This window comes from Callithrix jacchus, chromosome 21, assembly GCF_049354715.1.
Source record: "Callithrix jacchus isolate 240 chromosome 21, calJac240_pri, whole genome shotgun sequence".
NCBI classification, from domain to species: domain Eukaryota; kingdom Metazoa; phylum Chordata; class Mammalia; order Primates; family Cebidae; genus Callithrix; species Callithrix jacchus.
Genome location: NC_133522.1, coordinates 49,040,079 through 49,064,661, shown reverse-complemented (window position 1 = coordinate 49,064,661; position 24,583 = coordinate 49,040,079). Strand labels below are relative to the sequence as shown.

Here is a 24,583-nt window from a genome sequence, read left to right as displayed (position 1 = left end):
TGTGGGGCGTTTCTCCGAATCTGCTCTGATTCTGGGACTGCCTGATTTTAAAAGGTTTTTAAAATAAAAAACCACCTGCAGTGTAAAAATCGAAATAAGCCTCTGCCGCCAAATTCAGGTCTTGGAAGCCAGCAAGTTTGGAGTTTCAGTACGTGCCCCTCAAAACCGTTGCTTACAGTGTGTGTGTGTGTGGTTTGTGTGTGGTGTGTGTGTATGTGCATGTGTGTGGTGTATGTGTGGTGTGTGTGGTGTTTGTGTGTGGTGTGTGTGTGGTTTGTGTGTGGTATGTGTATGTGTGTGATGTGTGTGGTGCATGTTGTGTGTGGTGTGTGTGCATGTGTGTGGTGTATGTGTGGTGTGTGGTGTTTGTGTGTGGTGTGTGTGTGGTTTGTGTGTGGTATGTGTATGTGTGTGATGTGTGTGGTGCCTGTTGTGTGTGGTGTGTGTGCATGTGTGTGGTGTATGTGTGGTGTGTGGTGTTTGTGTGTGGTGTGTGTGTGGTTTGTGTGTGGTATGTGTATGTGTGTGATGTGTGTGGTGCATGTTGTGTGTGGTGTGTGTGCATGTGTGTGGTGTATGTGTGGTGTGTGTGTGGTGTGTGGTTTGTGTGTGGTATGTGTATGTGTGTGGTGTGTGCGTGCATGTGTGTGGTGTATGTGTGGTGTGTGTGTGTGGTGTGTATGGTGTATGGTGTTTGTGTGTGGTATGTGTATGTGTGTGGTGTGTGTGCATGTGTGTGGTGCGTGTTGTGTGTGGTGTGTGTGCATGTGTGTGGTGTGTACATGTGTGGTATGTGTGTGGTTTGTGTGTGGTATGTGTATGTGTGTGGTGTGTGTGTGCATGTGTGTGGTGCGTGTTGTGTGTGGTGTTTGCGTGTGGTGTGTGTGCATGTGTGTGGTGTGTATGTGTGGTGTGTGTGTGGTTTGTGTGTGGTATGTGTATGTGTGTGGTGTGTGTGCATGTGTGTAATGTGTGTTGTGTGTGGTGTTTGCGTGTGGTGTGTGTGTGCATGTGTGTGGTCTGTTTACACAGTGAACCACCTGCCACCTGTGGCTGAGCATGGGCCTGGTGTGAGCGTGGCCAGGGCTGCTGGCTCCAGTGTCTCCCAGCCCTGACTCCCAGGAGTTGGCCTGCTTCATATTTGCATATTCGTGGCCTGAAATCGATTTATTTCCTCAGGAAGAGTCTAGCCCTTTTGCAAATGCCAGCTATAGAGGTTTATTTTTCTCCCTGAGAGACGTAAGAGTAAAGGCTGAGGCCGAGACTGAAGGACAGAAGGACGGGACTTAGAAGCCAGCGAGCCCGGAGCCGTGAGACGCACTCCGAGGACACGGGGCCTCAGGGAAGCCGGGCAGGGCAGGAGTTGTTCTTGGCTTCGCTGACGGTGCCATGAGGTCGGGCACCATGTCCACTCGCAGGCTGGCCTGTCCTCTGCAGCCCGAGGTCCCCGTGGTGCCACCGTCCAGATGCTGAGATAATTCTGCCGGGCACTGGCTGCTCAGTGATGGGTGGAGGCTGTTCTGTGAGTTCTGCATTGATCTTGCTGGCTGAGTGTCCAGGGCGGAGGGGCAGGTGCTGTCAGAGTCTCCATTCCCACCCTCTCCCAGGACTCATCACCCACTGCTGCTAGGGGCTCACAGCTGTGAGTCTTCAGGAGGGGTCCCGCCTGACGTGCAGCTTCCCTCCCGCCCACATCTTGGCTTCGCTGTCTTCCCTGGCTGCCAGCCCGTTCCCCTGGCCTCAGTTGGCTCAGGCCGCTAAATTGAAATATCGCACCCTGAGGCCTTCGACAGCAGACCTGACTTCTCACCATCTGGAGACTGGAAGTCCGGGGTCCAGGCCCCCAGTGCTGCTTTACCCGGCCCTGCTGCCTGGTCTTGGGGCTGCCCCTGTGGGCACGCAGGCCCCTGGCGTCCCGTGTTCTTATAAGGATGCCAGTCATACTGGACCAGGCACCCTCATGACCTCATTTACCTTAATCAGCTCTTGAAAGACCTTGTCTCAACAGCAGTCACATTCTGGGGTATTGGGGGTTAGCAAGAGAATTTGAGGGACGCAGTTCACCCCATAAAACCGCAACTGTTCCCCCAATAAATCACTTTCACAAGCGCTCTGCCCTCAGGCTTCACTTCCGGGGGATTCCCCCTGAGATGGATCCATCCAGGTTCCCGTTTCTCAAAGAAAGGAGAGGCGAGCCCTGGTGTGAAGGGAACAGCTCGCCTTGGGGACCGGCGGATAAGCTGCTGGCACTGCCAGGGGCAGGCTGGGCCGCAAGCCCCGAGGAGGGAGGTGAGGCCTGCGGCTGGACCTCATTCTTCTGAGTACTATAAAATCTGGCTTTGTCCAGAAACCGCCCCATGTCCTTTTGTTCACCGAAGTGCCAGATTTTCTCCAAGTAATAATTGGCGCCGTTTAACAATACAAATAATCTGCATGTTAATTCGGGGGGGACACTCTTGCTGATTCCTGGGGGCTCAGGAGCAAAGTGATCATGAATTCCAAGAGTGGGAACAAATCCATCCTGCAGATCTCACCTGTCTTCTCCCTTGCCGGTCCGGGAGCTGCCCCGGGGGCCTGAGCCTTCACCCGCTACCGGGCTCAGCCAGTGTCCTTGGGAGCCAGGTCCCGGGGTGGCTCCCAGCCCCAAAGCCGATTCTGCCTGGGGTGGGACAAAACACAGTTTAATTAGTTTTTTCCATCTGTGAAGCAGAACTTGGGATGCCTGTCACCGCCGGCCAGGAGGCCGTGAAGATGGATGCATCTGTTTTTAGAAGACCTCTGCCAGCAGTAAAAGACACCAAAGCTCTAACACCCTGCTCAGCAAATAAGGAGAGAACTCGCACATCCAGGAGACCGTCTCCTTGTGCACAGGGAATGTCGGAATCAATGGATGGTGTGGCCTCCCTGGAGCTGCAGCCCCCGCCCCAGGCCCCAGAGTCACATGGCCTGGGGAGCTCACATCCTGGCCTGTTTGGTCACCCCCATTCTCTGAGGGCATCCTTCTACTCAAAGTTGTCGGGATGGGAGCAGGTGGGGGTCCAGCTTTGCTAATTTCTTATTAAGTGCATTATCATGATTTTTGAGACGGAATCTTGCTCTGTCATCAAGGCTGGAGTGCAGTGGTGCGATCTCAACTCACTGCAACCTCTGCCTCCCAGGTTCAGGCGATTCTCCTGCCTCAGCCTCTGGAGTAGGTGGGACTACAGGTGTACGCCGCCACGCCCCGCTAATTTTTATACGGGGTTTCACTGTGTTGAGCAGGCTGGTCTTGAACTCCTGACCTCAGGTGATCCGCCCGTCTTGGCCTTCCAAAGTACTAGGATTACAGGTGTGAGCCACCGTGCCTGGCCTAGTGCATTATTTTTTAAAGCGGTAAACCATCTGTCTGTGTGTGTTTCATTACTAGTGACTAGTTACTGCTACAACTCATTTCTTTGGGGACAGGCTCCTATCGAGTGTCCCACCACCATATTATTTAGGCCAGGATAGATACACACAGTGGATGAAAGGCTGGAAGATGAATCTTATGTCAAAGCTTCACTCTGGGAAGGCACAGAGCTAGAGTTTGCTCCTGCAGGTGGGCACCGCTGACTGACAGCTGGAAAATTCCAGATTCCCAGGGCACCAGTTTCTTGAAGTGGCATGAACCCTGGTAGGCTCTTTGAAGTGTGTACCCAAAAATGGTGGGGTGGGGGTCTGTGCAGGAGCCAGGCCACCTGTGCTCAGAATCAGCAGTGCAGGCACGTCAGGGCACTCCTGGGAAGAAGGGTGAGGGGCTGTGGGCCTCAAGCTAGCGGGACAGGCAGGAAGACTCACCTGCGAAGGACAGCAAGTCAGAACCAACAGGGGAGCTCTCCAGGGGAGGGGCTTTCAAGCCCTGGCACCACCCAGGCTTCACCGGAGAGATGCTGGACCAGGTACCAGTAGACAGCCCGCCGTCGGGGTACACAGACTGTTGAAACAATGAGCAGTCCTCTTCCTGTACCACACAGTGGTCAGTCTTCCCCAACAGCCCACAGCCTGGCCAGCGGCTGCCGGAGGTGGCTGGTCCCTCGCCTCCCCAAGGCCCCAGCAGCTCTGCCCGTCTACACAGCCCCTTGCCACTGCCATCAATGGTGTGGACACCTCAGTCTCCAGGCTGCTGCAGGGCCTGCCCCTGGTGGGGGCTATGATATTGGTGGTTCCATTGAGGGGCTCCCCTGGCTGGCTGGGGTGGGTGAGGTGACATAAATACACTGAGCAAGTATCTCTGCAGACCACAGGGATCAGCAGTGTCCCTGTGGCCACAGTGGCTTTTAAGTGGGCCCCAGAGGTGGCTCTCCAGGCAGTCTGGCTGGGCTGTTCTGAGGCACATCTGCTCCTAGGACTGCCCATTCATTACGGCCAAATAAGCAGGCACAGGCGCTGGCCCCAGACGAGGTTTCTCGGGGCCTCCAGTGGGGGAAGAGCCCTCCTCTCCAGCGGCCTCAAGGCGCTCAGAGGCCTGGCTCCTCTGGGTTGAGCTCAGGTCGGCAGTAAGCAGGGAGTCTTCCTCCTGCTGCTCCCCGCTGCCTGGGTAGGCTGTGTCCCCCGGGAGGCTGCCTGCCCACCGTTGCCTGCCTGGAGTGCCAGGGTCTTTTGTGAATAATGACGTTACTCAAATTCAACCCTTTAACAAATAGTACATCTTTGCATGTATTTTGTAGAGTGGCATATGCCTCAAAGTTCTAAAGGCACCACAGGGTATCTATTCTGTGAAGCCTTCCTTCTGCTCGCTCCCTGCCCGCCCGCTGAGACAAGCAGCATGGCCAGCTGCGGTGAGCATCCTTCTGTGCATTAACGAGCAAACGGGCACAAGCATTGTCTGCGCCTCTGTGCAGAGGTGGGCTCACCACGTGCTCTTCTGCACTTTTTCTTTCTTCAGCCAGTGCCATGCGTCAGAGCTCTGTCCCCACCACCACACAGCCCCAGCCTTTCCCATGGCTGAGTGGCAGCCCATTGGAGGGCTCACAACCATCCATGGATATTTAGGTTGCGTTCAGGCCTTTGCAGTTAAAAACAACGCTACCACACCATGCTCTGCAGTATGCCAGCATGTGTGCATGTGTGTCTGTGGCAGAGAGGCGTGGTCTCAGGGTGCAGCTGTGGGGCTGCACAGTGTGTGTGCATGGTGCATCTGTGGCAGGGAGGGGTGGTCTCGGGGTACAGCTGTGGGGCTGCCCAGTGTGTGTGCATGGTGCATCTGTGGTAGGGAGGGGTGGTCTCAGGGTGCAGCTGTGGGGTTGCACAGTGTGTGTGCGTGGGGCTGCACAGCGTGTGTGCATGGTGCATCTGTGGTGGGGAGGGGTGGTCTCGGGGTGCAGCTGTGGGGCTGCACAGTGTGTGTGCGTGGGGCTGCACAGTGTGTGTGCATGGTGCATCTGTGGTGGGGAGGGGTGGTCTCGGGGTACAGCTGTGGGGCTGCACAGTGTGTGTGCGTGGTGCATCTGTGGTAGGGAGGGGTGGTCTCGGGGTGCAGCTGTGGGGCTGCACAGTATGTGTGCGTGGTGCATCTGTGGCATGGAGGGGTGGTCTCGGGGTACAGCTGTGGGGCTGCACAATGTGTGGGCGTGGTGCATCTGTGCTAGGGAGGGGTGGTCTCAGGGTGCAGCTGTGGGGCTGCACAGTGTGTGTGCGTGGTGCATCTGTGGCAGGGAGGGCTGGTCTCGGGGTGCAGCTGTGGGGCTGCACAGTGTGTGTGCGTGGTGCATCTGTGGCAGGGAGGGGTGGTCTCGGGGTGCAGCTGTGGGGCTGCACAGTGTGTGTGCATGTTGCATCTGTGGCGGGGCAGTGGGTGGTCTTGGGAGCAGCTGCGGAGCTGCACAATGTGTGTGCACGGTGCATCTGTGCTGGGGAGGGGTGGTCTCAGGTGCAGCTGATGTGTCTGGACTTGCATTTGCGTCTGTGCTTACACTCGTGTTTGCATGAGCATTGCGGCTTGCACCTGTATTTGCAGTAGGATGGGGTGGTCACTCTCAGGTGACTCTGCATGGGATGTGTCTCTGGCTATCCCTGGCCCGGGGGTGCTCTTTCATTCTTGACTTCACTAAAGGAAAGCAGGCCTGGCAGTCAGCCTCCTGTGAGGGAAACCAGCCAGTCTAGATGTTCCAACAGAGGAATTTTAACACCAGGAATCAGCTACCGAGGTGCCAGAAGAGCAGAAGGGAGAAGCGCACTCAGGGGAGGCCAGGGCAGGAGGGCACTCCCGGAGATAGGAGCTGCTCTTGCCCACTAAGTCTATGCTGCTGAGCTGTATCTGGCTGTGGATGTGCTGCTGAGGGGCCACCTTCAGCAGGCGAGGACACCTGCCCTGACCCTAGTGGCCACCAATGCCAACTGGAAGCAAGAAGCATTGGCCCTCCTCCTGCAGCAGAGCTGGCTGAGGCGCCCATGGGCATGAGAGCTCTGGAAGTGAGTGTGCAGCTTCCAGGCCCCCAGAAACACAGTGCAGGGCTAAGAACAGAGGTGCACGCAATGTGCAGTAAGCCCTGCACCTGCCCTGCTGTGGCCTCAGCAGGAGGCCAGGTTGTCCCGTTGACTCTGACCCAGCAGCAGCCTGGGCTGTACTGGCCCAAGGCTCCATCTCTGTCTTTCGAAACTGTGCTACGCCCAATACCACTTTCGTCCCACATCCTCTGTGCTGGGGGCCGTTCTTGGTGCTGGGCCCTCATTAGATACTCAGTTTGCCCAGCCAGGGGAACAGGAGCTGCTGTCCTGGGCTCTTTGCTGGCACAGGACACATGCAGCTTCTATCCAGGATGCATCCTGGAGGACCGAGGGACTCTCACCTGCTATGGCTCGAAGACCCTCAGGCTGGGCTCTCCTACAGCAGCCTAGCACCAGCAGCAGATGTCACAGAGGGGACTTGGGACTGAGGGCTGCTTGCGACATGTCACCCTGGGCTTTCAGGAATAGCCTCTCTGGGGAGGAAATGGGGACCAGCCTTTCTGTGACATGGACCACGCAGGGCCAGCCTTGAGAGTCCTTGCCAAGAAAGGGGAGCAGAGCTGCCTTCTGTCCCCATGGAGAAAATCGAGACCATGCTGGCAGCCATCGACTGGTCAGGCTTGACCCCTGGGGGTCTGGGGCTACAGCACAAAGCACGGCAGGCTGAGGGTCCAGACCACAGACATCCACTCTCGAGGTGCTGGAGGCCAGAGGCCCTAGATGAAGGTGTCAGGAGGGCTGGTTCCTGCTGGGGCTGTGGGGCAGTGTCTGTCCGGGCCTTTCTCCGGGCCTCTGGGACCCTTGGCACTCCCTGGCTGGTGGAAGCAGCATCCCAGTCCCCGTCTGCTTCCCTCCTCACACGCGCTCTTCAGAGCTTGTCTGTGTCCAGATCTCCCCTTCCCAGAAGGCCAGCGGTCACTGGACCAGGGACCCAGCCTACTCCAGCATGCCTCCTAACGAATTCCACCTGCAAAGAGCCTGCTTCCAAATGAGTCACGCTCTGAGGTAGTGGGAGTGGGATGGAGACAGATGCAACTCAACCCACAACAATCCCCTCATAAGCAAAGAACTTCTTTCTCCAAACAGAAAGGCAGAAGTCTTAGTGGCCTGTTACACTGAGCTGGAGACCAGGCCCCAGGAGGCTCAAGTGGGCGGTGCCAGGCAGGAGACCAGGCCCCAGGAGGCTCAAGTGGGCGGTGCCAGGCAGGAGACCAGGCCCCAGGAGGCTCAAGTGGGCGGTGCCAGGCAGGAGACCAGGCCCCCAGGAGGCTCAAGTGGGCGGTGCCAGGCAGGAGACCAGGCCCCAGGAGGCTCAAGTGGGCGGTGCCAGGCAGGAGACCAGGCCCCAGGAGGCTCAAGTGGGCGGTGCCAGGCAGGAGACCAGGCCCCAGGAGGCTCAAGTGGGCGGTGCCAGGCAGGAGACCAGGCCCCAGGAGGCTCAAGTGGGCGGTGCCAGGCAGGCCTCACAAGTGACCTCACCCTTGCTTGATTTGCAGAGGTAAGCAAAACCGAGCTATTTCTTGCAAATGCCTACGTTAAGGAGAAACAGAACTTAAGCTCCAGAAATCAGAGGCAGCCAACAAACTTACATAACCAGGGACTTTCCAATGGGGTGGACCCAATAAAGCAACTATGTCCCTGCGGCCAATCAGATCCTTTCTCTGCTTTACGTCAGGCAACTGTGTACCTGCGGCCAATCAGACACCTTCTCTGCTTTACGTCAGGCAACTGTGTACCTGAGGCCAATCAGACACCTTCTCTGCTTTACGTCAGGCAACTGTGTACCTGTGGCCAATCAGACACCTTCTCTGCTTTACGTCAGGCAACTGTGTACCTACAGCCAATCAGACACCTTCTCTGCTTTACGTCAGGCAACTGTGTACCTACAGCCAATCAGACACCTTCTCTGCTTTACGTCAGGCAACTGTGTACCTGCGGCCAATCAGACACCTTCTCTGCTTTACGTCAGGCAACTGTGTACCTTCAGCCAATCAGACGCCTTCTGTCCTTGCAGAGCTGCCCCATGTTCCCTTGGTGGAGCTCCTGATTCACTCTGGTGTGGGGCTGCCCAATTCATGAATGGCAATTTGCCCAAGTCAACTCTTTTAAAAAAAAAAATTGTATCATGCCTCAGTTTACCTTTTTAAAACAGACCTCAACTTGAAAGGCAGGTCAAGAACAGGAGTAGGGGTTCTCAAGGATGTCAGTGTGAGTGACCACTCAACACCAGGAAGAAGGTTCGACTATTTGGTCAACAAAAGAACGCGCATCCGGTCGCCAGCTTCCCTTTTGACTGGTGAGATTTTATTTAACTGATAATCCTCCGTGGAGCGTAAATGCAGGTAGGCTTTGGAGGATATGGTCACCGTGAATCTGCAACCCAAAAACGTTCCTTCAATCCTGGGCTTCTATTTCTGATCCTCTAACGTAAGGAAAGATCCCAAGATATGGGAAAATATTGATGCAGAAAAGATTCATCTCAGTGTAATTAAAAAATGCACAGAAGCAAATTCAAAATAGCAAAAGGAGAGATTTGGGTGTATCCGTAGGAGAGATGCCTACAGTCATTACAAACTGCATTGAGAAAGAGCACTAACGGCGCTGGGGATCCCCATAGTTACAGAAGTGAGCTAAGCTTACACATACACGCACACACCCCACACACACACCACACGCACACACCCCACACACGCACCCCACACACACCCCACACACACTGCACACACCCCCCACACACACACCACACGCACACACCCCACACACGCACCCCACACACACCCCACACACGCACCCCACACACACCCCACACACACCGCACACACACCCCACACACGCACCCCACACACACCCCACACACACCGCACACACCCCACACACACACCGCACACACCCCACACACACACCCCACACACACCCCACACACGCACCCCACACACACACCCCATACATGCACCCCCCACACACCACACACACACCACACACACGCCGCACACACCCCACACATACCCCACACACGCACCCCACACACACCCCACACACACCGCACACACCCCACACACACACCCCACACACGCACCCCACACACACACCCCACACACACCCCACACACGCACCCCACACACACACCCCATACATGCACCCCACACACACCACACACACGACACACATGCCCCCCACACACCCCACACATGCACCCCACACACACCACACACACGCCCCCCACACACCCCACACATGCACCCCACACACACCCCATACACGCACAGACTGGATGAGAATCATACCCTGGAGTGTGTTTACAGAGGTATGACTGAGTGTCAACGCGACGAGGCCATGTCCCAGAAGGGAGACTTTTATGTGTACAAGAGGAGGTGGGCAGGAAATTTCAGTTAGGTTGGGCAGGAGCAGGCACCAGTCTTTCTTGTGGTTTCCTGGGAAGGGCAGGGCAGGTGGGTGGGCAGCTCAGGACTGGCTGGCCGGAACCATTCTGGTGGACTTTGGGGCATAGGGGCTGTCCCTGCTTGCCTGGCTCTGGGGTCATGTAGGGCAGGGAAAATGCTGGCTTGGTGTAAGAGTGAGATGAAGCGGGTGGTTGGGGTATAGACAGCATTGCCTGCTCTAGGTCAAGCCCTGTGTTGCTCCGAGATCAGCCAGCTCTGGGAGGGATGGTCTGCAGGGGTCCCTGAATGCCAGAGTATCAAGAATACAGAAAATAAGAAAATTTTAGTGAATCCAATTGGCCCTGTGATGAATGGATGCTAAAAAGACAAATACAGAATCTCAGAAAACCCAGCTAGGACACACACACACACACACACACACACTTACCGATGTACACACACACATACACATACAGACACACACATACACACACATACCCCCGCATGCATATACACACAGACACACACATGCACACACAATCCCACACATACACATGCATATACACACATACACACATGCACATTCATATACACATATACACACATACACATACAGACACACACATACACATACACACATACACACTTACCGATGTACACACACATACACATACAGACACACACACATACACACACACCCCCACATGCATATACACACAGACACACACATGCACACACAATCCCACACATACACATGCATATACACATATACACACATGCATATACACACATACACATACAGACACACACATACACATACCCACACATACACACATACATACACATGTATGTACATGCACAGGCACACATATACATACCCACCCACACACACAGGCATATATGCATACATAAACACACACACACAAACCCCCATACACGCATACACACATGCATATACACATATAGGCACACACACGAATACACACTTAGACATACATATAAACACACACATACACATATACACATACACACATATAGATACACACATACACACATATACACACCCACACCTACATCCACACACACACATTGCTTTATGTTGTTGAAATGCACAGGAAGGAAGCATGCCCCAGTGTTGACGGTGTGCTCCTGCTGTTGTGAATATATGCTGGTTTTTCTCCTTCTGTTTCTCGTAATGGTCTTAATTTTCAAACTCTCTATCAATGAATATGCATTATTTTTACAGTCAGGAAAAAAAGGGTTTAAACTATTTATGTGGCTTCCTGCACAGGAACCCAGCAGGCCCCGCTCCCACACCTGCTGGTCTGGGGACCCTGTAGCACTTCATGTCACTCAGGCACCGTGTCTCCTGCTGATGTATCCCAGAGTCGGGAGGAAAAGCGTTGGAGAATCGTGTGTGGCGACACTGGCAATGGGATGGGACCCAGGTCAGCTATTCCATAGATGGTGTCCTGGGCCCTGGGGAACCCCTGTCCTGAGGACAGCAGGTTCAGTGTGAGGGACCAGGCATCCTCCTCGCCCTTCTCAGCTGCCACCTGAGCCTGGGTGGGAGGAACTGGCTGGGACTCAATACTGCCCTACCAAGGGGTGGGACCTGGGTGGCAGGCACACTGTTGGGATGGCAGGCCCTTGGGGTCTCAGCCTTCAACTGCACACCGCCACCCGGCAGCTCTCCCAGACGTCCACCCCAACAGGTGGCCAGGGCTCTGATCTGCCTGAGACTTCCTTGGTTTCAGCACTAAAAGACCCACACCCCGTAGTCCAGGCCGAATGGGGAGGGCTGCTCACCTGTGCTCAGTGTCCCCTCAGAGCCCTGAGCCATGCAGGCCCTCACATCCCCACACTTCCACCCCCGTCCCATCCCAGATTTGGTCTGAGTGGGAGTTGGTCCCGCAGTCCCGATGGCTTCTGACAGTTACAGTTCCCTGGGGTCTGCAGTCAGCCGCCTGGGGCTGGCACAGAATGTCTCGGAGTGGGGGAGGTGTCAGAGGGCTTCGATGCACCCCTGCGCTTGGGGCTGTCCCCCCAAAGGTCCTGGGGGGCTATTCTCCACATGCCCCTCCTGCCAGACGCCGGACCACCTGTGATGGGGTGGAAGGACTGAGCGTTAGCTCCGTCTGGAAAAGGGTGTGTGTGACAGGAAATGGGGCAAGAGAGGGGATGAGGGGGATGGGGCCGGGAAAGAGTGAGCTTGCGGAGGAAGACAATCCCCTTGGGATTCTTTCCTGAGGTGACCGGGTAGCTCCTGCCCTGGAATGTGCCTGGGTTCAATGGTGGCCTCGAGAGCTCAGCTGGATCCCAGAGAACACATACCTCTTATTAGCATTTTTCAGAGACTTTAAACCACAGTCGCTACATAGGAAACATCGGCTCGAAATTATGGCAAAACATACTTTTGCTGATCAATTGGCTCCGTTGTGTATGCGCAGAATCTACACACACATTCGTGTGTCATAGAACTAGGACTTGAGGCAATTTTAATGCAGGATTGAGGAAAATGAACATGTGCAGCCGATTCTGAAACCAGCCTCCCTCCCAGGGGCCCAAAGACACCTCCCTGGGAGTCAGAACATGGAAGCTGGAGTCTCAGCTGTGCCACGGAGCGCCCTGGGACTTCAGATGTCACTCGCCTCCGTTTCCTCAGAAAGGGTGAGAGAAGGAGGTGGCCTCTTACCTTCCTTCCTTTGCACACAATGGCTTTCCTCCATGAAGGCCACCAGGGCCATGGAAATGAGCAGCAGGCCCAGCTTCTGGTGGCACAGCCAACCCTTCCACGGGAGCCCCTTCCCAAGGGTAGTGCAGGGGACAGAGGCTGCAGCTCCAGCCTCCTAGGTTGAGCTTGGACAGGGCCTTGGGGGATGTGCTGGCTGCCCTCCGCCCTCCCCCGGGAGCCGGCTGCCTCCTCCTCCAGCTTCAGCCCCTGGACCCCTTAAGAAGCAAGCGCCCCCTTAGAGCCTGTGCTGGAATCCAAGACACTGGTCTTTATTCAGGTCTCTGCCAGCCGCTGCTTGCCAAGGGGTGTGTCAGTCTCTTGTCAGCCACACGCACGGCTTCCAGCAGGACACCGGTAAGCTCCTGCTTATGCAATGATTGTGTTTCCACAGCAGCTGCAGGCAGGGAAACGGGAAGGGTTAAACTGGCTTCCTGTCCTGGGACATTTGGGGATTTTTATCACACGTCACTGTCTGTGACAGCCTCTGGGCCTTTGGAATATTCTGGCACAACTGCCGGCCCCTCAGGCTCATCTTGGCTCAGCAGCCAGTTCCCGGGCGGGGCCGTGGCGCCCCGGACAGGTCAAAAGCAGATTGGGACGTGACTGGCAGCGGGGAGAGGAGGCTTCTCACAGGGAAACGCAGTCTGTGCCGCCCTGATCGTCTCGGGGCTGCCCAGGGCAGGTCCAAGGCGGTGGGTTTCTGGGTATGTCACCTGCTCTCCCAGGCGTGTGGGCCCTGCCCTCGGGCCCAGATTCCTCGCTGCGGGCTGGGACCCCGTCCTGCTGGGCCATGAGCTCCCAGGAGCTGTTTTGCAGTGAGCCTGGCTGGGTCCTCCAGGGTCTCCTCTGGGAGCCGAGGGAAAACTCGTGGAGCTTCAGGATTTTGAGAGTTGCAGGAAACAAGACCTGAACTTGAAATAACTTTAAGCAAAAATGGAAGTTTGAGAGTCCCTGGAGAAGCTGGGCTTGGGGCCTTCAGTGACCCAGCCCCCTGCTGCTATCCACTCTGTTTCTCTCTGGGTGGGGCCTCTTTCTCTACTCGGACAGGTGGAACTCCTCCTGGGCCCGGCCTGGCCACACAGCATCCCACAGCCTGCATGGTGGCCCAGCCCGGATCCCTCCAGCCCCAGAGGCAACAGGCCCCCCACTGATGCCATCGGGGCAGGAAGGGGCTGGGATATGGCTGGCGGGAACCACACCCAGTGTCCACCATGCCCCCAAGACCCTCAAGGGCCCCAAGGTAGGGACAGGAGTTCCAGCCCAGGCCCCGATGCCCAATGCCACGTGCTCTCGCCCAGCAAGCTTCTTCAGCGTCCTGGGTCTGTGGGCCTGCAGTCGTGGCCAAGTTCAGCCTGACTGTGTCTGACCACAGGCTGGGAATGATTCTAACATTTATAGATGGTAGGGGGAAAAAAAAAGGTTTTGTGACACATGAGAGTTACACGGAACTCCCATCTCCGGGTCCATAAACACAGTGTAATTGGCACAAGCCAAACACACCCCTCCACGTCTGTGGCTGCTTCTGCACTTTGAGGCCAGAGACCAGGAGGCCCCTTCCAGAGACAGCAAGCTGACCACAACCGCGGGCAGGAGCATGGCCTCCGGCCGCAGCCACTCCCCAGACACAGCAGGCTCTCAGCCACGCCCGAGGTGCCATTCGGTTTTCTCATTCAGCCGGCTCTGGCTGACGAGGAACTCAGCCTCCACCAAAAACTCCAGAACCCCTCATCTTGGTCTTTACGCCCTACGTTTTTTTCTAATACACAAGAAAACCAATCCATGACTGTTCAAAGGGAAATGCTAAACTCATAACCCACCACAAGCATCCTAAGGCCCTGGCTGATTTGAGGCCTCTTCCCACCGGGAGTCCTAGGGTCCCTGGGCCCTGACGTCCCTTCCCTGCCTGGGCTGTGATGGTCATGACTAGCAGGGCCAGAGCCGGGCTGGAGGCCGGTGCTGCGGGTGGGGAAGGAGCCTGCCGGGCACTTCTGTCCTCCCTATCAATGCTGAGCATCGAGGCGTGGCTCTATCACGTGCTGGGGAAAGAAAGGAATTGACAAAGGGCTACGCTCTTCCCGCTGTCCTCAGAGGAACGGAGGGGCCGCTGGCTGCTCTTTCCTGGAAAGCCGTGCACTGGCTAAGTGGGGCATCTGTTTCTCGGGCCCACGGTCTGACCAGTCAAGTGCTTTGGGGCAGTGGGGGAGCCATCTGGAAGGCGCAGGTCCCTGCTTTCTGTAGGGTTGGGGTCCACCCCTGCCTTTGCAACTGGGCCTGGTGGGAAGGGCCGGCCCTGGGGTCCCTGCCACATGGCCTGAGGTTGAGGTAACCACAGGTTCTTTGGTGGCAGTGGGGGTGGGGGTGGGGGTGAGAGCCAAGGACCTCTCAGTACCAACTGGAAGGTCAGGCTCAACCACCTGAAGCGGCCGGCAGGTTCCAGGAGCTGTGGACTCCCCTTTACACCGGAAACAGACAGATGGGGTGCCGCCATAGCTCCCCAAGGGGTATGGAGACCTGAGTGTGTCTGACACCCTCAGTGTGGTCTGGGAGCCGCCAGATCAGGGACACAAAGATCCAATCCAGAAGCGTTCTGCCAGGGCTGCTATCCCGGCCCACGCTGCAGAGGCCGGCGTGCTTGTTCCTGGCAGAGGGGTCGGTCAGCCATGGGCCAGGAAGCAAAGGCTCCAAGACCTCACTCCTCAGTCTGGTGCAAGCAGGCAGTGGTCACCCTCCTGACCCGGGGCCTGGGATTCCTGGGCGGTGTGTGCTGTGGGGGCACTGGCACAGAAGAGGCCCTCCAGGGGCCCACAGGGGCTGCCCCTCCCCAAGCAGTCAGGCCAGGCACCCAGCAGCCTGGGCTAGGACCTCTTCTGGGCCTTCTGTGGCACCATCTCCCAGCCGTGATCAGCATGCCCCAGGCTGGAGAATGGTGACTGCCCATGGGTGGCTGGGACCCTCCAAGTCCAGCAGAGGCTGTGTGTGCTTCTCCCGAGGCAGGCCTGCCGTCCACAGACTCTCACTTCAAGCTGCCTCTGCCCTTGGGAGCCCTCTGGAATGAGGGGATGCAGGAAAGACCCAGAGGGAGGCTGCCTGGTCTTTGGGGCGGGTGAAAGAGGTGTCTTCTGCAGGAGGAGGGGGTGGTGGAGCTCAGCAGGCCCTTGAGAGGGGCCTCCCTGATGGCTGGAGATCCAAAGGAGGAAGCAGCGTGGATTAAAATGGGGCCAGGACAGGCTCGGGCAGGGGTGCTCCAGGAAGGAAGGAGGGGCGCAGGTAAGAGCAGAGGAACCCGCAGGGAGGGCCTCCACTGGGGGACTGGCCCCCACTCGGCGCACATGACAAGGCCGGAGTGATTTCTTACAGTTCCCCAGACTTGCCTGTTCCCATCGGGTCACGAGGTGGATACAGTCTTGACCACAGGTCTCTGACCCTCCAGCCCCCCAACTCATGTCCACCTGTTGCCTCATCCTTTGCTCCTGTTGGCAGAAAATAAGCCAGTAACACCCTCCTCTAAGAGAGGCCCAGGGAGCCCTGGTGCGCATCAAAATCGGAGGTCCCTGGAAAGACGTGATTGAAATGAAGGAAGCCAGAGCTGGTCCTCACTGAGCTCCGGCTGGGCAGGCGCTTCTCACACTCTCTGAGCAGTGGGAAGCAGGAGCTCTGAGGGCCGAAGCCTCAGGCCCAGATGAGACAGTGGGATCTGGGCGGCCGGCACCTTCCTCCTCCCCACGCCCTGGAGCAGACTCTAACCCAGGGCCCTTGGAATCTCAAGTGATCAGCCCCAAACCTGGCGCCCAGCCAGAGTGTGGCCTGGAGCGGGGTCCAGATCAGAGACAACTTCCAGGAGCTGCGTGAGCCGGGAGTGAGGAGCCTCTCCCTGGGGGCCAGGGCGCAGGAACGCTCAGGCCCAGGAGGCTCCAGGCAGCTCCATACAAATCTACAGCAGTCAGAGAGCGCCGGCGCCTGGCCTCCCTGCACGCACACGGACCGCTCGGGACTTGCGTGGAGGCCCTCGCGGTGTCGGAGGAAGGCGGGCGGCCGTGCTCGCCCCTGCTGCAGTGTGGGTTCCTGGGATGTGTTCTCTGCAGGGGGCACTGTGGGAAGGGGCTGCTCCCTGCCCTGGGGAGTGCTGACAGCAGAAGTAAAGACGTGAGGGATAAACACGGCCCCAGCTGTTTAGTTCTTCTTGGTTTTCGTGTATTCACGTGACTCCTGCAGCGAGGGTCGACCACGCGCTGTGCTCATAAGCAGCCCTTCCAGTCCGAGGTGCTCAAAATGCAGCCCCGGGGTGAGCACGTGGGGACCCAGGAGGCCAGGGCCGTGGGTGGGCAGTGACCCGGCTTTGATGTGCAGCGTCTGCCAGTTCCCGTGGTGCAAACACTCGCAGCACAGCCGATTCCGAGCCCCAGGCCACAAGCTGCTGTGAGCAAATGTTAAAATGTTACAAAGTAAAACAAAACAAAACAAAACAAAAGGTAAAATATGTCCAGGAAGTAAAAATTGTGTTGTTGAAAAATGCTCTGTCTCAGTGCTAACTTTCCTTTGTGCACCGAGAATCTATTTCCAACAGGTCCCCAGCTACCGGCCACAGCTTCGCTCCACCCCAGGGAGGTCAGTGGTGGTGCCAGGAAGCTGCGATTCCCTCATTTACAAATGAGAAAATTGAGGCCTGGAGAGGTGGACAGGCTGCCGAGGCCACATGTGCAGTGAGAAGCAGAACAGACCCAGACGCAGACCTGTGCTGCTGAAGGCCCCTGCCTCTCTCTGCCCCTGACTGCTGCTCTGGCAAGGCTGAGTGGGGGCTGGGGGCCTGGAGACGGCTCACTCCCCGCAGAAGCCACTGCCTGCTGTCCCGGGGCCGGGCCTGGGGATGGCCGGGCAATACCAAGTGGCCAGGAGCAGCCCGTTCTTCCTCCCTGCCTTGGCCTCAGGGCCCTGGGCTCCTGCCAGCCTCCCTCTCCCCGCACTCGGCTTCCTTCCTTGGTTCCCCAGGGCTTGCAGAACATTCAGGCAGGTCGGGGCAGAGCCCACGGGGTTGGTGTGCGCCCCAGGAGCCCCACCCAGGCCTTCTCCACTCCTTGTTTGCTTTTGAAGGGCACCAGAGTGTACGCTGCACTTACGGGAGGACTGCTGATTATTTTCTTAATGGAAGAGCAAATATTTACGTCTTAGGATCTAAAGGGCAGTGTGGAGTGTGTGGGATATTGACTCTCAACTGGGAGTGGGCAGGGAAACAAACCCTTGTCTGCCTTTGGCCTTGCTCAGCCAAAATGAGCAGAGATGTCTCTCTCGGTCTAGCGGCCACCTGACCTCCATTTACCTGCCCAGAGAGAAGGAGGGCCGAGGCGGCTGTGCCATCGACCACTCCTCAGCTTGGAGTGACCAAACAACCCTCCGTCAACCCCCTCCTGGCCACCACTTTCCCACGGGATGCGATGGGGCTCGGGGTGCTCCCGCCTCTCTGGCCTTTGCCGTGCCTGAGGGTGGAAACTCTTGCTAGCTGGTCCCCTTGCAGCTCTGTCCACATGTACTGGTGGCAGCCACCAGCCCGGCCATGTTGGGGGCATGACAGTCAGCCTGCTGTGCATCGGCAAATGCAGCTTGGGCCACTGGGTTAGGTTATTAAAGCCACATCCACACCCCTGCTTAGAGAAGTGCAGTGGGAAGCAGGGTAGGGGCTGCAGGGGAGCCCACAGGGAGAAGGAGCCTCCTAGGGCAGGGGTGACTAAACAACCCTCCGGGCAGCACCCGATTCCTGGGCAGGCAGTCAAGCTGCAGCCAGAGCCCCTGGGTTCACCCAGGCCCAAGGCTTGTCTTTGGGGTTGCTACACCAGCCCCGCCCAGAATCGCCGGCCCAGCCTGCTGTGGGAGCACTTGGGGTGTCTAGGGAGCAGGCTGGCCCCAATCCAAGCAGGAGATGCAGTTCAGGGGTCGTCCCGGGGGTGAGGGGTCCTGCCGAGATGCACCCGCCTGTCTGCCGGTCGCTTGGCTTCCTAACCCTATGACAATCCTGCTGCATGCTTCTGGAAGTTTCCATCAGCAATGCCAGGAGCTCTGGGTCAGCACCTCAGCGATCTACATGGAAAAGGGCACTTGTTCTGTGGGTAACTTGAGTGTCCATGGCCCCAATTTAGAGGCAGGGTTGTCCCTGGAGCCGTTGGTGGCCCTGGGTTGCTGGGGACAGAGGGTAGCATGGTGCAGCAGCATCCACGCCCAGGGCAAAGCCAGGACAAGACCTCATAGGCCAGAAGAGAAGGAGGGCGGTGGCTCCCTGCTGGGCTGCCAGACGGAAGGTAAACAGCCGGGGGTGGGGGGTGCTGGTGGCTCCTGTCTCCAGGCAAGAATGCACAAGCCAGGAAGGTGCGTCTCCAGGGTTTTGCCCTCTGAGGGCCACCCACACAGGTGGCCTCTGCAGTGGCTGAGAGGTCACAGGCTGCTGTGTTCCCCGTCCTTACCCAGCTCTGACCGCCCGGTGAACTTGGGCTGTGCACACAGAGGGGTTTCTCTGCAGGGTAGTGTCATGTCTGTCTGCCTCACATATCAGAAAAAGGTGGCTGGAGCCAGTTCTCGCCCCAGGCTGCCTGTCAAGGGCAAAGGTGCCCTGGAGGGGCCTCAAGTCATTGACCTCAGCTCCAGTCTGGTCCTGCCCACCTGGATCACCCTGACCCTGGGCAGTGGCCTCCTTGTCAGCCCCCAGGTGGCTGTCCTCAGCCCCGGACACCCTGCTCTTCCATGCCCATGGAGTGCAGGACAGAGGGACTCAGTCCCAACTGCACAGTGTGAGTGGGTCCTGGAGGGGGACAGAAAAACAGTTAAAATCCTGAGACATGGTCTTGGCTCTTACCCATGTGCTTGTATGTGCATACCTGCATATGTGCTGTGTGCCCGTGTGTGCACATTTTGCATGCATGTGTGTTGTGTGCATGTAATATACATGTGTGAGTGCTTTGTGTGTGTGTGCATACGTATTGCATGCACAGGTGCTGTGTAAGTGTGCACGGGAATGTGTGAGCACATGTGTGTGAGCATGTGTACATGTGTGAGCACACGTGTATGCGTGTGTGCACGAGTGCATGTCTACACACGTGTGAGCACATGTGTACATGTGTATGTGCATGTGAGCGCATGTGAACCTGTGTGTGAGCACGTGTACATGTGTATGTACGTGCGTGTGTGTATGTGTGTGAGCACGTGTACGTGTGTGAGCCCATGTGTACACCTGTAAGTGTGAGCACATGTGTACATGGCTATGTTGCATGTGTTAACACGTGTGTGTGAGCACATGTGAACATGTGTATGTGGGTGTGAGCGTGTGTACACGTGCATGTGCGTGTGTGTGAGCACGTGTGCATGTGCACACATATGTGTAAGCACATGTGTATGTGCGTGTAAGTGCATGTGCATGTGCGTGTATGAGCACGTGTGCATGTGTGCGTGAGTGCATGTATATGTGCATGTGTATAAGCACGTGCATGTGCTTATGTGATTGCACGTACATGTGTACACTCGTGTGTGAGTGTGTGTGTGTGTGGGCGCATGTGTGCATGTGTATATGCGTGTGTGAGTGCATGTGTATATGCATGTGTGTGTGAATGTATATTTAAGGATGCACAGGTTGCTCCGGTAGGCTGGCCGCCTGTGTCTGTGGAGCAGTGGGTGGCACTCTCCAGGGCAGTTGAGGTCTCCATGGTGGCTCCCATCCGATGGGGCCTAAAGGGCCCCCAGGCCTCCCCAAGTGGCTCTCAGAAGGCTCATTCCTTGGAGGAGCCTTCCGTGTGCCTGTGTGGCCATGTGCTGCCCCAGCAAGGATCTTCTGAAAGGTGAGGCAGCCCCTGGAAGTCAGGGCTGCAGCTCCCACTGGCTGCTGTTAAGAAGCCCAGGTGTAAGGGACCCAGAGGAAATAGGACACAGACCAGGTGCCACTCAGCCCCCCGCCCCCCGCAGAGGCCACCCTGCATGACACTCCCGGGGCACGCGGGAGTGCCTGCCTCACAACCTGTGGGCATCCTGGCCTGGATTCCTGCCGTGCTTCAGGTGTCACTTGAGCCAAACAGCCAGTGACCAGAGCCAAGTGGCCACCATGCCCTGGGGAACAGGGAGACTAGCAGGGTCTGGTCTGGCAGGCAGGATCTGTGGCTTCATGACACCACCGTCTCCACCAGGAGCTTCAAGGTATCTGCCTCTCCCGGACCTCCGGGGAGCCCCATGCTGGCTGTCCCTGATGAGCAGCTGATGACCTCGAATGCCAGGCCCCATGCCAGAACCCCACCTTCCCCACCCGGCGGCCTAGGACTGCCAGCTGGGGTGGCGCAGCTGCTCTGGGGGCTGTAAGCTTTTGATTTGCGTCAGCACCGAGCTGCCCAGGAGGGGCTCACACTGGGTGCTCAGCAGCCACTCTGAATCACAGCGACATCACAGCTGTGGGAGCCCAGAGAGGGTCCTGGGGAGATGGGGTGGCCGCACTCAGTCTAGTGCTGAGCCCACATCCCTGTCTCCCCAGGAGCTGGGTTTTTAAAAGCAGTTTCCATGATACAAACACCAGGTCTGGCCCCCGAGAGGAGGCAGTGGAAGCTGGAATTGTCTCTCCCAGGAAGGGCTGCCCTGACGGCCCCCAGCAGCAGTGGGCGGGCCACCCTAATTGAGGGGCGTGGCGGGAGCTCTGACCGTGGCTGGAAACCTGCAATTTCACTCAGATGAAAGGGTCCTCAAAGGATTCTCCCGAGAAACGCAGCTGCCAGGATGGCCTTGAAGAATGCCCCTTTGTGTGGTCTCTATAGGGCGCTCCGGGGAGCCCCAGGCGTGAGTCCAGCACTTCCTTGGGAAAGAGCTGGGTTTGGGCCCAGCTATGTGACCCCACGTGTGTCCCCTGCCGGCTTCCCTTCAATACTGACCCCTCCCACCCAGGAACAGAAGAAGATGTGAGTCATCTCTGATATCCCACGCTTTATCCTTGCAAAGTCCTCCAAAGAAGGCAGCTCCCCACCCCGCCAACCTATCCTGAGTCGGTCAGCAGCCCAGGCACAATCTGGCTGCCCCCGCCAGCAGGCTGCCCCCAGCCCTTGGTGGCAACTGCCCCCAACCTGACCTGCCTCCCTCTGCTCACCTCTGCAGGTGTCCTCTGCTCTTCGGCTCACACACCCCACCTCAGCTGCTTTCTAAGCTTCAAGACGGCTCCTCTTCCCCGGCTGAAGAGTAGAGGCCAGGGCCACAGCTCCCGTCTGGGGAGGGGCCTCTGCTGGTCATCAGGGCTGGCTGTAAACACTGAGGACAGATTCACTTGTGTTTAAAGACCCTGGGTAGAGCGTCCTGGAAACGTGAATCCTGTTCCCAGTCACACAGAGAGCTGGGGGTCCCCGAGGCTCCTGCTGGGGTCTGCCCAGTCTCAGGCCAGGTGGGATCAGCAGCTCCACTGACCTGTAGCCCACTTGGGGTGCAAGGTTGGGAGTCCTGCCTAGAGCCAGATGCCCAGCCTTGGTCATCTTTGGAGGACACCTCTCCTTCAGCAGGGCTCCCAGCCTGTCCCTGCTCCGCAGATCCTGCAGCCCACCACCACCTGGTGATAGCCCAGGACGGAGGTGCCGCCCTGACCAAGGAGGCTGTCCTACCAGGTGCAGTCGTGTCCTCTCCCTAAGCCAGCCCAGCTCTTCACAGACCCTGTTCCAGGTGGAGAATTCCAGGCTCGGAGAGGCTGCGGCCACTCCTGGTTGCACACTTATGGGGACAGAAGTGAGATTCTCAAGGGGCTCCTCCCTCAGTCCATGCCTTCCCGGCCCTGCTGTAAACGATGTCCACACACTCAGCAGCTGGAGCACACAGATTGAGTCTCAGGGTTCTGGAGGTCCATGTCCTGACCCAGCTCTCCATGATGGAGATGAGGGTGTGGGCCGGGCAGCCTTCCTCCTGCAGGCTCAGGGAGAAGCCACTTCCCTGCCTTTTCTGGCTTCCCAAAGCCACCGCATTCCCTGGCTCATAGCCTCTTCCTTCTCCAAGCCAGCCATGGGGAACAGGGCCCCGTGTTGCATCTGACGCTGGGTCTCCTCCCTTCCCACCCGCTGTGCTTACACCAGGCCTGCTGGGGAATCTGGGTGACCTCTCCTCTGCCAACCCGGGGCGGGGGGGTCCTGCCCTAGCTCTCCTCTGCTATATAGGGTGAGACACTTTTGCAGCTCCCAGGATTAGGGCGTGGTCATCTTTGGCGCCACTATGCTGTCGGTCATACTGGGCAGACCTCTGGGGACACAAGCATGTGTCCATCCTTATCAAAGCCCCAAGGCAGCTTCTCAGCAGCTCCTCTCCGACGCACTTTTCACTCTGCCTGCTTTGTCCTGCACCTGGCCTGGGGCTTGGGAGGAGGGTGGTCAGGGGTGAAAACTGCCCATGTGCCCCCATGGGCAGGTCCCACAGGGGTGGGCAGGCCTTCGCCTGGCGTCCTCCCTCCTGGTAAATGGGCTTTCGTGCAGGCGGCAGGGTCCCTCCCCTGATCTGTGAGGGCCAGAACCAGGCCCAGAATCCAGCCCCTACCCGCCTGGGTGGCTTTAGTCACCCTGATGGCTGTGTGGTGAGCTGTCACCAGCATTGATACCATGAGGCGCTGATGGGCAGAGCCGCAGGCTGGAGACCCCTCACTATTCCTGGAGCGCCACCCTTGCGGGCAGAGGCTGTGGGAGGTGGCACTGCCAGTCAGCGCTGTGTCGATCGGGCAGTAGGGGAAGATGCATGGGGATTATTTACAGAAAAACATGAGATTCCAAAGGAACGGTGGCTTTGTCAGGGGCACCTGGGATGCCTCCCAGGTCTCCGGGGTAGTTCACAGTCCCAAGATGAGAGTGTGCTCCAGAAAAGGGTAGCCTGCCCCTAGATGGCTCTCACGGCTGTGGCCAGCAGGGGCTGGGGGTGGCAGCTGCCAGTGTCACTATGGAGAAGAGCAGGAGAGAAAGAGGAAGGAGGCTGCGGGAGGCAGCTGCAGCGGCCACAGGAAGGAAGAGTGACTGAGGACGCTGTCGTGTCAGGAGTCCAGACCTGGGAGGAAACGGGGTCACACAGACCCTCGAAGGAGCTGGGGCCCCAAGGAGGGAAAGTGGAGTCTCCGCCCCAGTTGGGCTCCACGCCGGAAACTCACGCTTCCTTTCCAGCCACACCTGTGCACGGTTTCCTCCTGCCTGGGATGGTGCCCCCTACCCAGAGCCTGTGGCTGCTGCTGGGATTCAGCCGGGCACCCTTTAGGCTCAGGAGTGGTGGTGGCACTCTCCGGAAGGAGCTGGTACAGAACTGACAAACTCCTGCCCGCCTGCTCCTGCAGACCCTCTTGGGGGCAGCCACCCACTCTGGGCTCCCGTCCTGGAGTCAAGGGAACAGGAGAGGCCAGCCCAGGGCACAGTGAGGCACCTCTTTGCCCCGTGCCCTGGGAGTTGCTTTCTTTGGAGGTCGTGACCGATGGACAGCAGGGGCTGGCACTGCTCATGCCCATCCCATCAGAGGCTTCAGAGCTGGGAAGCCAGGGAGCTGCTTTGGTGAAAACAGAATGGGGTGAGAGCAGGGAGAGGACAAGGATGGGAGTCAGGAGGGGATGGGGTGGGGGAGGCTGGTGATCCTAGGAGAGAGGAGCCAACCTGGAAGTTCCCCCTTGCCCTGGCATGGCATGGCATGGCATGGTGGGTCCCCGTGGCCAGGGCTTTCTTGCCCTCTCTCCAAAGCTCTTGGACACCAGAATTCAGCCAGACCGTCACAGCCTGGGGCAGTCAGGACAGGCTCTGGGGCCTGTAGCAGGTCACCCCTCCAGCATAGCAGCTGGCCCATCTGATCCCTGGATCTTTCCTGCCTTCTCACCACCCTGGGTTCTGGAGCTTGCCTGGGCCCCGTCTGCCTGAGCCTGGCGCCCCTGCAGAGCCCCGGGACAGGCCCGGCCCTGAGCTCTGCCTGGACACCGCGGGCAGGGGTGACGGACGCCAGACACTTTGCTGTGGTGCTGGCCTGATTCCCTGGCCGTGTGTGCCATCCTGGCACACTGCAA

At 57.8% G+C, this 24,583-nt stretch overlaps 1 long non-coding RNA gene across 1 annotated transcript; it reads right to left on the bottom strand.

Annotated features, from left to right (window-relative positions):
* Positions 1–1,193: 1,193 nt before the first annotated feature.
* LOC118149930 (uncharacterized) lies at positions 1,194–22,104 on the bottom strand. Its single transcript, XR_008478302.2, has 4 exons — positions 21,677–22,104; positions 12,541–16,993; positions 3,817–3,952; positions 1,194–2,659 (listed from the first exon to the last, which is right to left on the bottom strand). It is a non-coding gene; the product is annotated as an uncharacterized LOC118149930 (long non-coding RNA).
* Positions 22,105–24,583: the final 2,479 nt, after the last annotated feature.